Source organism: Haliotis rufescens, unplaced genomic scaffold (genome assembly GCF_023055435.1).
Source record: "Haliotis rufescens isolate VD_foot unplaced genomic scaffold, xgHalRufe1.0.p SCAF_1, whole genome shotgun sequence".
NCBI lineage: Eukaryota > Metazoa > Mollusca > Gastropoda > Lepetellida > Haliotidae > Haliotis > Haliotis rufescens.
In genome coordinates, this window is record NW_025963779.1 from 2,675,442 (window position 1) to 2,687,751 (window position 12,310).

General features: G+C 38.1%; 1 protein-coding gene across 3 annotated transcripts in view; it reads right to left on the reverse strand.

Moving 5' to 3' along the window:
- The window catches only part of LOC124147032 (zwei Ig domain protein zig-8-like), a 148,070-nt gene extending 136,499 nt beyond the window's left edge, over positions 1-11,571 (reverse strand). The window contains exons 1-2 of one of the 3 annotated variants that reach the window (XM_046517629.2): positions 10,934-11,571; positions 8,093-8,667 (exon numbers count right to left, since the gene is read on the reverse strand). The gene's annotated coding sequence lies outside the window, so the exon portion shown is untranslated. Of the gene's footprint in view, positions 1-8,088; positions 8,668-10,933 lie in introns of all 3 variants that reach the window. The other 2 variants (XM_046517631.2, XM_046517632.2) reach the window with 2 other exon arrangements.
- Between the last annotated feature and the right edge of the window lie 739 nt (positions 11,572-12,310).

Here is a 12,310-nt window from a genome sequence, read left to right on the forward strand (position 1 = left end):
ATACCTCGAGGTACCAATGTGTCGATGGTGTTACTCCTGCAGGAAGTAGGAGCGAGGGACACGCCGCCCGTTTGGTTACACTCGCTCGCCGTGTTTTCACGTTCACAAGTATTAATCAAAACGGAAAGGAAAATACAAAATATTTACACGTTCTATATATATTGTAAAATGCATTATTCAGTTGGTGAGTGGGGACAATTTCATAAAATGCAATATCGATACGTATTTGTGAAACTAGCTGGATATAAGTACAGGAAATTGCAACTTTGTGATTATAGTACGTTATGGCTACAGGAGTCACGAATACTTGACGCAATGTGATAATAACACGTTATAGCTACAGGAGTCACGAATACTTGACGCTATGTGATTATAACACGTTATAGCTACAGGAGTCACGAATACTTGACGCAATGTGATTATAACACGTTATAGCTACAGGAGTCACGAATACTTGACGCAATGTGATAATAACACGTTATAGCTACAGGAGTCACGAATACTTGACGCTATGTGATTATAACACGTTATAGCTACAGGAGTCACGAATACTTGACGCTATGTGATATTAACACGTTATAGCTACAGGAGTCACGAATACTTGACGCTATGTGATATTAACACGTTATAGCTACAGGAGTGGCAAATAGTTGACGCAATGTGATTATAATACGTTGAAGCTAATAAAGGTTCGAATACTTGGGATCTCGTTAACCAATGCATGTTAAATTCAACACAATATACCATTAAACATTGCACTTATTTCTTTTACAAACAACAAAGCCACCTGAAGTTTAATTTGAAATGGAATTGAAGCAAAGGCATTTTTCTTTCCAATTCCACGCAGCAAAATGGCGGATCATGGAATCCGTTCTCGCACATGTGCTTTTGTCAGAGATAAGATGATACGACACATTCAAGAGCTACAAAGAACATAAGAAGAGCTACATGTCAAGCGTCTTATTTGTCTCTATACGTAATGTTCATCTCAGATGTAGTGTTGAATAATGGATTCTGCTTCAATGAATAATACTAAGGAAAACCAACATTTCTTTCCACTGATATAAATTACTATTCTTCTTTCGATATTCCATCGTGAAAACTATAGATCACCACATTGTTCCGTGTATGTATGACGAATGACTTCACACGGCTTAACAGCTCCGGATGTGACTAATGAGAGTGGGCGTTGAGTTTAATGCGATGACATCAGTATTTCAGTTTTTTAATGGCACAAAAGATGTTAATGTAAGTCGAAGACGTTCACGGAGTTAGATTCACTAATCAGGAGATGGGCAGCATGGAGACCAGGCAGTCGCCATGCTATACCCCAGTGGGCCACGCATGCCACCTATCATTAATGAAATTTCTTATTACCTTTTTTTTAATAGTAAATTCAATGGTGTGTTTTCCAAAACCTCAGGGGCGATGATCGAAATAGAAAAAAATACATTTCTAAAACAGTAGCCCCATTTCAAGACTGTCGGTCAGTTGAAAGACAAAACTCGTGTTCAACGAAGACATGTTTCCCTTCCTACTTTGAAGGGCTTTTTTAACAGACTCGGCGGGACGGAAAAACGGATGTGCTCCAAGGTTTACTTTTTGCAGAATTGTTACGTTTTGGATCGGATGATCTTTAAAGTAATTAATTAAACAAAACTGCATAAATAAGGACTCTTCGACAGCACCTGGGTAATGTACAGCAACACATTGTTACGAACGTGAAAATGCTGGAAATAGTCTACTGATATGGTCTCCCATATGGTTCTTCAAAGTCGATAAACTTTCAAATATTAGAACCAGATGACACCAAGGTCCTACATATGAAAAGAAATGAACCATAGATCAATGTATTTGAAACTTAATGCGACAAAACTCTTTGCTTATTCATAACAAATCGATTGTACGATTCCGACTATACAATGAGCATATGTTTATGAATCACTATCAAATAGTGATGACACCAGGTGTTCGCGAAAAGGTGAGCGTACCCTGTCCCATCGGTGGCACCCGTCATATACACATGCAAAGACAAGTCAAATGGCCACCCGAAAAAAACCATGCGAACATGTCACGTACTCCTTAAACACATGGACTATGAGGGCGCCACAAATGTGTTGACCTTCAGGTGCATAAATATGCTGATAACGGTTTATTGCCTAGTGTAACGCAGATAACAGATTGTTATCATCTATTTACAGTTATTCAGCATCAATGAATACTTGTAATATGTTACCATGCCATATACACGTAACCATTAAATTCTATCAAAACACTTCATAAAAGAGATTAAGAAGTTATTCAAATAAAAAATTCCAATAACAAACGGGAATTGTTTATAGAATAGACAACAATATAAATATAAGATTTACGAGCAGTTGGAAAATGATTTGCGGCTGAATACAGGCGTGCGTAATATGGATTAATCAACAACAATTTCGCAAAAATAATGGGATGAGAATAAAAAAAATATAAAGGAATAATTACAGGCAGGCATTCAAATGGTCGAACCATTATGTTGATGGTGTCATTTCAGATGTATTAATGATTCCCGTCTAACAACCTTCTAGCTGAGTGACGATATCTCTTACAGCATCGATTAAATAAATAGCTGTAAGTAGTGAATATTGGTCTCCAACTGTGACCGTAAAGTACGTCCTCCCTGTGTAACTGAGCATATAAACACATAAAAGAATCCTACATTATAGGAACAAAACCTAACCATCAAAAGAAAAGAAGACATTTGGCGTCGAGGTTGAAAATAACGGACGATATCTCAAGAAATCTAACAATAAGGGCGTCATTTTGTCCATGTTTTCACTCGGAATCCATGCAGTGGCATCAATCAGATTCTTAAGAAGGCCTTATTTTTACCGTATAGCGGTTCCTTGTATTAGCTATGTAAAACATAAATATGAACTGCCATGTAACAAACTAAGACATTTTAGACGGCATTCCTATTCTTTCTCATTTGGAAATAGTCACGGTTTTTTAAATTACATATATCAATTCAACAATACAATGATGCACTTGTTCCTCGGAATTGGGAATCGTCGACGGAGGTTACATCATATCATCTTGGAAGACGACACCTTAGTGATTGGTTAGCGTTTATTTAGCATTCAGGGGACAGACCGGCACTAAACCCATAGACCGTACAGCACTCCTCTGGCTTCGAAAGGAATGATTGGGTTTTAAGGGATGTATTTGTCTGCAGACATTACAACACTTCCTCGTGGTTAATTGGTCATACCGACACAACTATACTCCTTGGGACTGACATGGCTTCACATTGGCTTCTAGCATGTGACACATGAACAATAGAACACTTTTTTCACAGTTACTTTATCTCAATAGAAAAGGAGTTATGTGAGGAAGATAAATAGTGACTTTGAGAACCAATAATTTAAATACCAATTTTGGTTGATGTCTTAAAAGCTTTTCAAGTCCAAAGTTTAAGACAATATATTGGACATTAACGCCAAACCTTACTTCATCTCCGACCATTTGAGATTATGGGATATTTGCGCTTGAATCGCGAAACAGCCATGGCTGTGACACCATGCCATAGGCTTTATTTGGCTTCAGAGGGCACATCTTGTCTTTCGGATGGACGGACATTATTGCATGGATGTTGATGGGTGGGAATTAAGACAATAAATTTTCTAGGCTGTCCTTGGTTCGGAAGATTTGATAGGGTCCATGGGAACTTTAGTAACGGGGATTATAACAGAAGATATTCAAGGCTTTCCCCAGTCTCGGAAGACTTGGTAGCACCAATGGGACATACCGTGATGGGGATTAAGACAATAGATAGTCAAGTCTTTCCTTGGCTCGGAAGACTTGATAGCACCAATGGGACATACCGTGACGGGGATTAAGACAATAGATAGTCAAGTCTTTCCTTGGCTCAGAAGACTTGATAGCGTCAATGGGACATACCGTGACGGGGATTAAGACAATAGATATACAAGTCTTTCCTTGGCTCGGAAGACTTGATAGGGTCAATGGGACATACCGTGACGGGGATTAAGACAATAGATAGTCAAGTCTTTCCTTGGCTCAGAAGACTTGATAGCGTCAATGGGACATACCGTGATGGGGATTAAGACAATAGATATACAAGTCTTTCCTTGGCTCGGAAGACTTGATAGGGTCAATGGGACATACCGTGACGGGGATTAAGACAATAGATAGTCAAGTCTTTCCTTGGCTCAGAAGACTTGATAGCGTCAATGGGACATACCGTGATGGGGATTAAGACAATAGATATACAAGTCTTTCCTTGGCTCGGAAGACCTCATAGGGTCAATGGGACATACCGTGACGGGGATTAAGACAATAGATAGTCAAGTCTTTCCTTGGCTCGGAAGACTTGGTAGCACCAATGGGACATACCGTGATGGGGATTAAGACAATAGATAGTCAAGTCTTTCCTTGGCTCAGAAGACTTGATAGGGTCAATGGGACATACCGTGACGGGGATTAAGACAATAGATAGTCAAGTCTTTCCTTGGCTCGGAAGACTTGATAGCGCCAATGGGACATACCGTGATGGGGATTAAGACAATAGATCTTCAAGGCTTTCCGCAAGCTCAGAAGACTTTGTTGGGCCCATGGAACATATAGTGATTGGGATGAGGACGGTAGATGTTTTAGTTTTTCCTTGGCTCGGTAAGGAATTGTTAGGCTCATGGGACATGGCGTTTCTCTCAGTTGTAACGGGACTTGGATAACTTTTATGTCTGTAGACCATATTCAACACATTCTCTGGGCAGGGAAAGGTTTATGGAGTTTAGGAGACGGATAATGTCTGTAGACGATACAAATCATGGATCCGTCCTACATATTGAAAAATCTATCAAGTACATTTGACTGCAGACACACAGACGCTCGGCTAAATAAAAACAAAGGATTAATGACTACGTCGCCTAGATGGGATTCTATGATACAGCTGAAGCAGTTTATGACTTGATGCTTGGACTTTCCTTTCATGGTTATCAGCAAGCCTGTCCAGAACAAATCAGAGACGGCGGTGCTGCTTCTCCTGTCTGATCTTCTATTAACTTCAGAGCAATAATGAGCGACGCCTATTTTTGGGTAACATCACACTTCATGCAGTCGGTGATAAAGTATTAAAATACCAGTGAATTAGAATAAACGTGTGTAACTATAGCCCTACATCCTCTTGTACAACAAACATCACACTAAGCTGAAGCTTCGTCACGTTTCCTATACCGGAAACTTTAACATTACTCCTCACACCAAATTAATTTCAAAATATGTAAAACGAATCGTTCGGTTAACACATTTTTCGAGCAGTCATTTACAGTCAAATCGTTTCCAATACTTTTGCAAAATCAGTTTTATTACTAGCATCATTCAGCGTATAGGGCAATAAATCAATAAATGGAATGAAATCTGAATAATATGTAATAAGGACAATGGTAGATTTTATAAAGAATAAACATTAAACAACTTCGTGTGGAAAATATTCTATTTGCCCAGAGTCTTACGATTACAAATCATTAGTCATCGGCAGGTTAACAGGACTGCTTGAGTCAGTCATTGAACATGAATATGAAACCAATGCCTCAGTGGCGCACGATCAGCGTTTGAAAATGTACATCCTGTTCACAACTATTAACTACAATACGCAAGCAAACACACCTAACTTCATGTTGTCATAAACTGCTAAAATACGTCTGATTTGGATCGCGATTCTAGTAGTTGTGAATGCAGACATGCCGTTACATTGCAGCCTTATTAATAACACAGATATGATTCGTTGTGTAATGACATCTTGTATTATTGCCTCGGTTATAGTGGATGGTAATGGGCGCTATACGTCCTATATTTAGATTATTCCATATAGCAATAGCCATGTGACAGTTCCGCTGATCAGTTGGCGGACATGGTGTAATAGATATTGGGAACAAGAATAGTTTCAGTTTGATTATTTTTCCTCATTACTACTTTCGTAATGTCTCTTTCATGGCTGACTGGATCATTTCAACGTTAGATTTAATCAATCATAGTATTGTGCCGTGGTTATATTTACCTGTATCAACACACCTCAATATAAAACAATTAACCTTTAACTTTTTTCTTCAGTATTGTCAATACATCACAAAGGGCCTTGGCAGATGGTAGCAAATGCAGACAAATTCATCAACCTTGTGACATTAGAGAGGGAGCCGTATCGCTACACCATGCCCTCTCCCGTTATCGGACAGAGGCTATGTAGCATTGAGCTCGTAAATTAAAATTGCACTTCTATTCCAAGTACAAAACTACACGCCCATCCTCCGCTAGGACCATCCACTTTTTGTATTCACGAAGAACCCGAATGACATTTAAGTTAGACAGTATTGTCTTCCGGGATCAAACTAATGTAGAAACAGTTGGCTTTCCTTCCACCATCCCCATGTCTCCCGTGATCAACCCCGGGGATATTACAGATAATTCTAACGCCATTATCTCATCCTTGGCTCCGTTAATTGCAATTTTGTCCAGTCAGCTAATTTTATTTTATATGGCACAAAGGTCGCATCTATGTCCTTTGTAAAGCAGGGTTCATAACCCTGTCAACGTCTGGAAATGACTCCAAAGTGTTCGAAAAACGTATTTGTTTGCATTATATTCTTTTATTGGCCAGAATGTGCCACCGTTACAGTGCTGTTCTATTCTGTAACCCACAAACTGGACAGTTTAAGTACTCTCCAGTCTCCTGATATTATCTCCAAATGTTGAACCGCCATAATTCAATCAATCAATAATTTTGAACTTTGCATCGCGAGTGTTTGGTGGTGCGTGAAGAGTGAAGGGAAACTGCCACGAATGTCAGTTTAATCAATCCATTTTTCTAATTGAATTCTACTCTCACTTCATAGACGTTTGAATTGTAAGTGTGTAACATTAGAACAGCAAATGGCTTCAAACATACGCTACTATTCATGGGCTTTACCTGCAGCAGGTCCAATAAGCACGTCCCCTCGCCCCGCGTCCTAATAGTCCCATCTTACAATAATTGCTACACACTCACCAGAGTGAACACATGTACATTTCCAATTTTGAACGTTAAGTCTAAACGTGTAAAACATCAACTTTAGATAAGCTTGTTTAAATCTCAAGGTAGTACTAAATTGAATTGCGTCGTTTCCTGAGAATCGGGAAATGTCAAAACTGTCAACAAATCTTTCACTTAAAGGATATGATCGATGTAACGAGGACTAGCAGCATAACTAATACTAATAATCGCCGGGGAGTGAGAGCGGCAGTCCGGGGTTGACAGCCAATCTGTTCGCCTGTCTCGTGGAATGTACCCCCATTCATACAACGTTTGCTACCACGTTACAACACATCATACCAGCTTGTGACTGACAATAGAGGCTAGCTAAGAATTAAAAGCATTGAACAGTTACACATTCACGATCAATTTGTCTGAAAGTGTATCAACGTGTACATAGTGAGAAATTATACGTGAAAAGAACTCATAAATGTGTCTCGTTGCTGGCGTCAAGGGTGCGCCCGTTTGTAAAATCTGTTTTGATAAATGTCTACTATACCGGGTGAACAAAGGAACGAAACGATATCGTTATAAATCACACCGCGTGAAGTGCGCCTTATGACACGTGGGTGACATTCGAGGAAATCGGCTTGATATAGTTGTCAGAGGCTATGTGTGTTCAACACAACCAGACGCTCCCGTTCGTGGTTGATATCACGGAATTACTTACATGACTTTTCGAAACATGATACATACGAATCACATATAATTTAATTCTATAGTCAGTTCAAGGTATATCAAAACGATATCTGTAGATCAGCCTATAGGCTTCTATTACCAATTACACAGCAGATAACCGTTCAAATCACAAACACATTCATAACATATTGAGTTGGCAGAGTCGTCCTGGCACAAACTTAATATATCTATATTTAATTTCACGTAATGGTTTTTACACAGCTAGAGAAGACATGCGAGTATTTTGCCAGACTAAACTTTGAACGTACTGAAAAGTCTACAAAACGGCTGAAAGAGAAGCTGACAGAATATTGCAGGTTGGCAAAAGAACATGTACTAACCCACCTGTTGATGTTAAGTCCAATAGTGTATATCCTTTACTCGGAGTCTAGAACACTGGGTCGGTCGTACACAGCACATGCATGGGGCTCCGCCAATCACCAGAACAAGCGTTAGCCACTCACGCAGTGACTCCCACCGTCAGCTGACTCCCCTGCTACTCCCTTGCAATTCTCGCTCTCCTCACATCTCACACAGGACACACACACAACTCAAAGAAAGACCGCCTCCTTTTTTCCCCAGGTCAAGCGTGGAGAAACACCAATATAAGCCAATATCTGTTTAGCGTGTCTCTCTCCCTTTCATTGTGATGGATACACAACTACCACAGCCCGCCCCATACCACCGTCTTCGCAGCTGTTACCGGTTCATTACGGGGCTGACAAGTTTGGAATATCTATTTCTTGTGTGCAAACTTCCCGCGTCCTTCGTCGCTTGGTGAGCAGCCAGAGGCTGGCGATCGCTAGGAGAACTACGCGAGGGGCGCTTTCACTCTCAACTATTGTAGTTTCGCTGCTGTCGAGATTCGATGAGCTCCGCACTCTTGTTAGAAGGTTGGTAGAAATGCAGGGGGGGTAACTCTGTAAAAGGTCGGTTTAATTTGCAACAAGTAACACAGTGACTAACTAGTACGATCTGTATGTCATGTTATACATGCATCAACGTGTTCTGAATTGATAATGAAGTATTTTATGGTATGAATTATTAATTAGATGTTAATTGTGGTCATTAACTGAGGCGGGGAGTGGATTTGGGGTACAGAAAGATAAAGCGATAGGAAGACATACAGCTTGATAGTTACACGTACAGAACAACAGACGGGAAGACAGACAGGGGCAAATAGCTGTGTGATAGATAGATAGATAGATAGATAGATAGATAGAGATAGATAGATAGATAGATAGATAGATAGATAGATAGATAGATAGATAGATAGATAGATAGATAGATAGATAGATAGATAGATAGATAGATAGATATAGATAGATAGATACGTAATGCTAAATTGCTAAAGATAAATAGTATGGTAGGTAGATAGATACTGATATAGATAGAGATACTGATATGAAAAGATATATACGTATTGATATAGAGAGTCAAATTGAAGGATAGTAGGTAGATAGATACTGATATAGATAGAGATACTGATATGAAAAGATATATACGTGTTGATATAGATAGTCAAATTGAAGGATAGTGGGTAGATAGATACTGATATAGATAGAGATACTCATATGAAAAGATATATAGGTATTGATATAGAGAGTCAAATTGAAGGATAGTGGGTAGATAGATACTGATATAGATAGCGATACTGATATGAAAAGATATATACGTGTTGATATAGATAGTCAAATTGAAGGATAGTGGGTAGATAGATACTGATATAGATAGAGATACTGATATGAAAAGATATATAGGTATTGATATAGAGAGTCAAATTGAAGGATAGTGGGTAGATAGATACTGATATAGATAGAGATACTGATATGAAAAGATATATACGTGTTGATATAGAGAGTCAAATTGAAGGATAGTAGGTAGATAGATACTGATATAGATAGCGATACTGATATGAAAAGATATATACGTGTTGATATAGATAGTCAAATTGAAGGATAGTGGGTAGATAGATACTGATATAGATAGAGATACTCATATGAAAAGATATATAGGTATTGATATAGAGAGTCAAATTGAAGGATAGTGGGTAGATAGATACTGATATAGATAGAGATACTGATATGAAAAGATATATACGTGTTGATATAGAGAGTCAAATTGAAGGATAGTAGGTAGATAGATACTGATATAGATAGCGATACTGATATGAAAAGATATATACGTGTTGATATAGATAGTCAAATTGAAGGATAGTAGGTAGATAGATACTGATATAGATAGAGATACTCATATGAAAAGATATATACGTATTGATATAGAGAGTCAAATTGAAGGATGGTGGGTAGATAGATACTGATATAGATAGAGATACTGATATGAAAAGATATATACGTGTTGATATAGAGAGTCAAATTGAAGGATAGTAGGTAGATAGATACTGATATAGATAGAGATACTGATATGAAAAGATATATACGTGTTGATATAGATAGTCAAATTGAAGGATAGTAGGTAGATAGATACTGCTATAGATAGAGATACTGATATGCAAAGATATATACGTGTTGATATAGATAGTCAAATTGAAGGATAGTAGGTAGATAGATATAGCTACTTACCGATATAGATAGATACTTATATAAAAAGACATGGCTTTCTATAGATAGATAGATATATAGATAGATAGATAGATAGATAGATAGATAGATAGATAGATAGATAGATAGATAGATAGATAGATAGATAGATAGATAGATAGAAAATGATATATATGTAGATAGATACTGATACAAAAATATATATAGATATTGCTATAGATGGATAGATCGATACTTACATATATAGATAGATTGATAGATACATGTAGATACTTACTGATATAGATAGATTTATAGCTAGATACTTACTAATATAGATAGACTGAAAGATAGATACTTACTGATATAGATAGATACATACATACATACATACATACATACATACATACATACATACATACATACATACATACATACATACATACATACATACATACATACATACATACATACTTACATACATACATACATACATACATACATACATAACACAACGAGACAAAACTAGATTACAATTGCTAAGATAAAACATCCTGGGTGAAGTTCTCACTGCCTTCCTGATTTACACATACAGCTGAGTATTAATTTCCAAACTGCACCAGGGGCATCACCTTGCCATACTCACTTCCAGACATCTATATTTCCGTGTTATCCTCGCTGATTGTAGAAATCCTGGGATATAAACTTCAGGGGGCTGACTGACAGCGGGGCGATAAACCAGAGATGTTATGGACTAGCGTCAGGTACGTCCTGCTCGCTCGCTTATCTCCTGCAATCTCGGCCTGGATTACTTATGGCTTAACTTGCACAAGTTATGAGTTGGTGTTTTTGGACATTTTCTGTAGTTTGATGGGGATGATCTGAAGTTCAGACTCGACGCACGCTATCCTCAAGGGATGAATAAAAAAACAGAGCCCGATCCACCAGGGCACTACGAGGTTATTTTTATCGCATTTGCTTGGAACTGAAAATATGGCTGTCAGTGAGTTCCACACTGTACCTATTTCATGAATCGAATTGAAAAAACGGCAATGAAAAGTTTTCTCCTTCCAACGTTGCCAATAAAAGATTCGCAATCCCCTCTCCTCTTTCATCCATTCAAAACCTTTCAGCTCAATCCACTTTTTACAATCAAGATATTCCCCCCGTGCTTCACGTTTCCTAGGGACATATACATAAACCTTGATGTGGCTCAAACGCTTCTGAATATAATGTTTTAGTTAGCCGGGAACGATTCTTCCCATTTCATCGTCCTGGAAGCGCCATCTATGAACAGTTGTGATTCACAGCGTATCAAGCTTCTAGGAAATATCTCTCCACTTGAAATAGGTTCGGCATCATCATCTGTGCCGTTCTGATGTATCGACAGAAATATGTCGTGCAGATGTTGGGATATTTGCCTGTATCCTTTTACAGTGTAAACAGAATTTCGTGCAAATGTTTTTCACGTGTTAGAAAGACGAATGTATCCAAAAAGAAGCTGGTGTCGATTATTGTCTATACGCTACTCAATAATACGAGCACGGACGCCTGATGCTGCGTGTATTGATTACAGGTGAGAAGATACAGGTGTATATAAGTACCTCAAACAGCTGATGTGCCTATTATCTGTGTAGGTATTTTTCTGGGATACTAACATTTGTTGATTTATTGAAACTGTGGTATGTGTACAGGTGTTACGTATTATTCTGTGTCAATAACGCTTGTACTAACCCTTTGTAATTGAAGTGTTCGCTATGAGGCAAATCATTTCAGTTCTTGTACAATATGTTCAAGGTAGTTCAAATATGTTTTAATAAATGTAATGTGTATCGGCAACGTGTGTGACATACGACATGAGTGAGTGAGTAAAGGTTTCTGCATGAGATATCAATATTCCAGCTATTTTATAGTGGCATTCAAACTTTATTAAATAAATGCATTGATTGAAAAATGGTAGTTTTCGAATTTTCTTTAACAGTAAAAGTAGACGCTATGTTTCTACTTTGTATTCGTTCCTAGC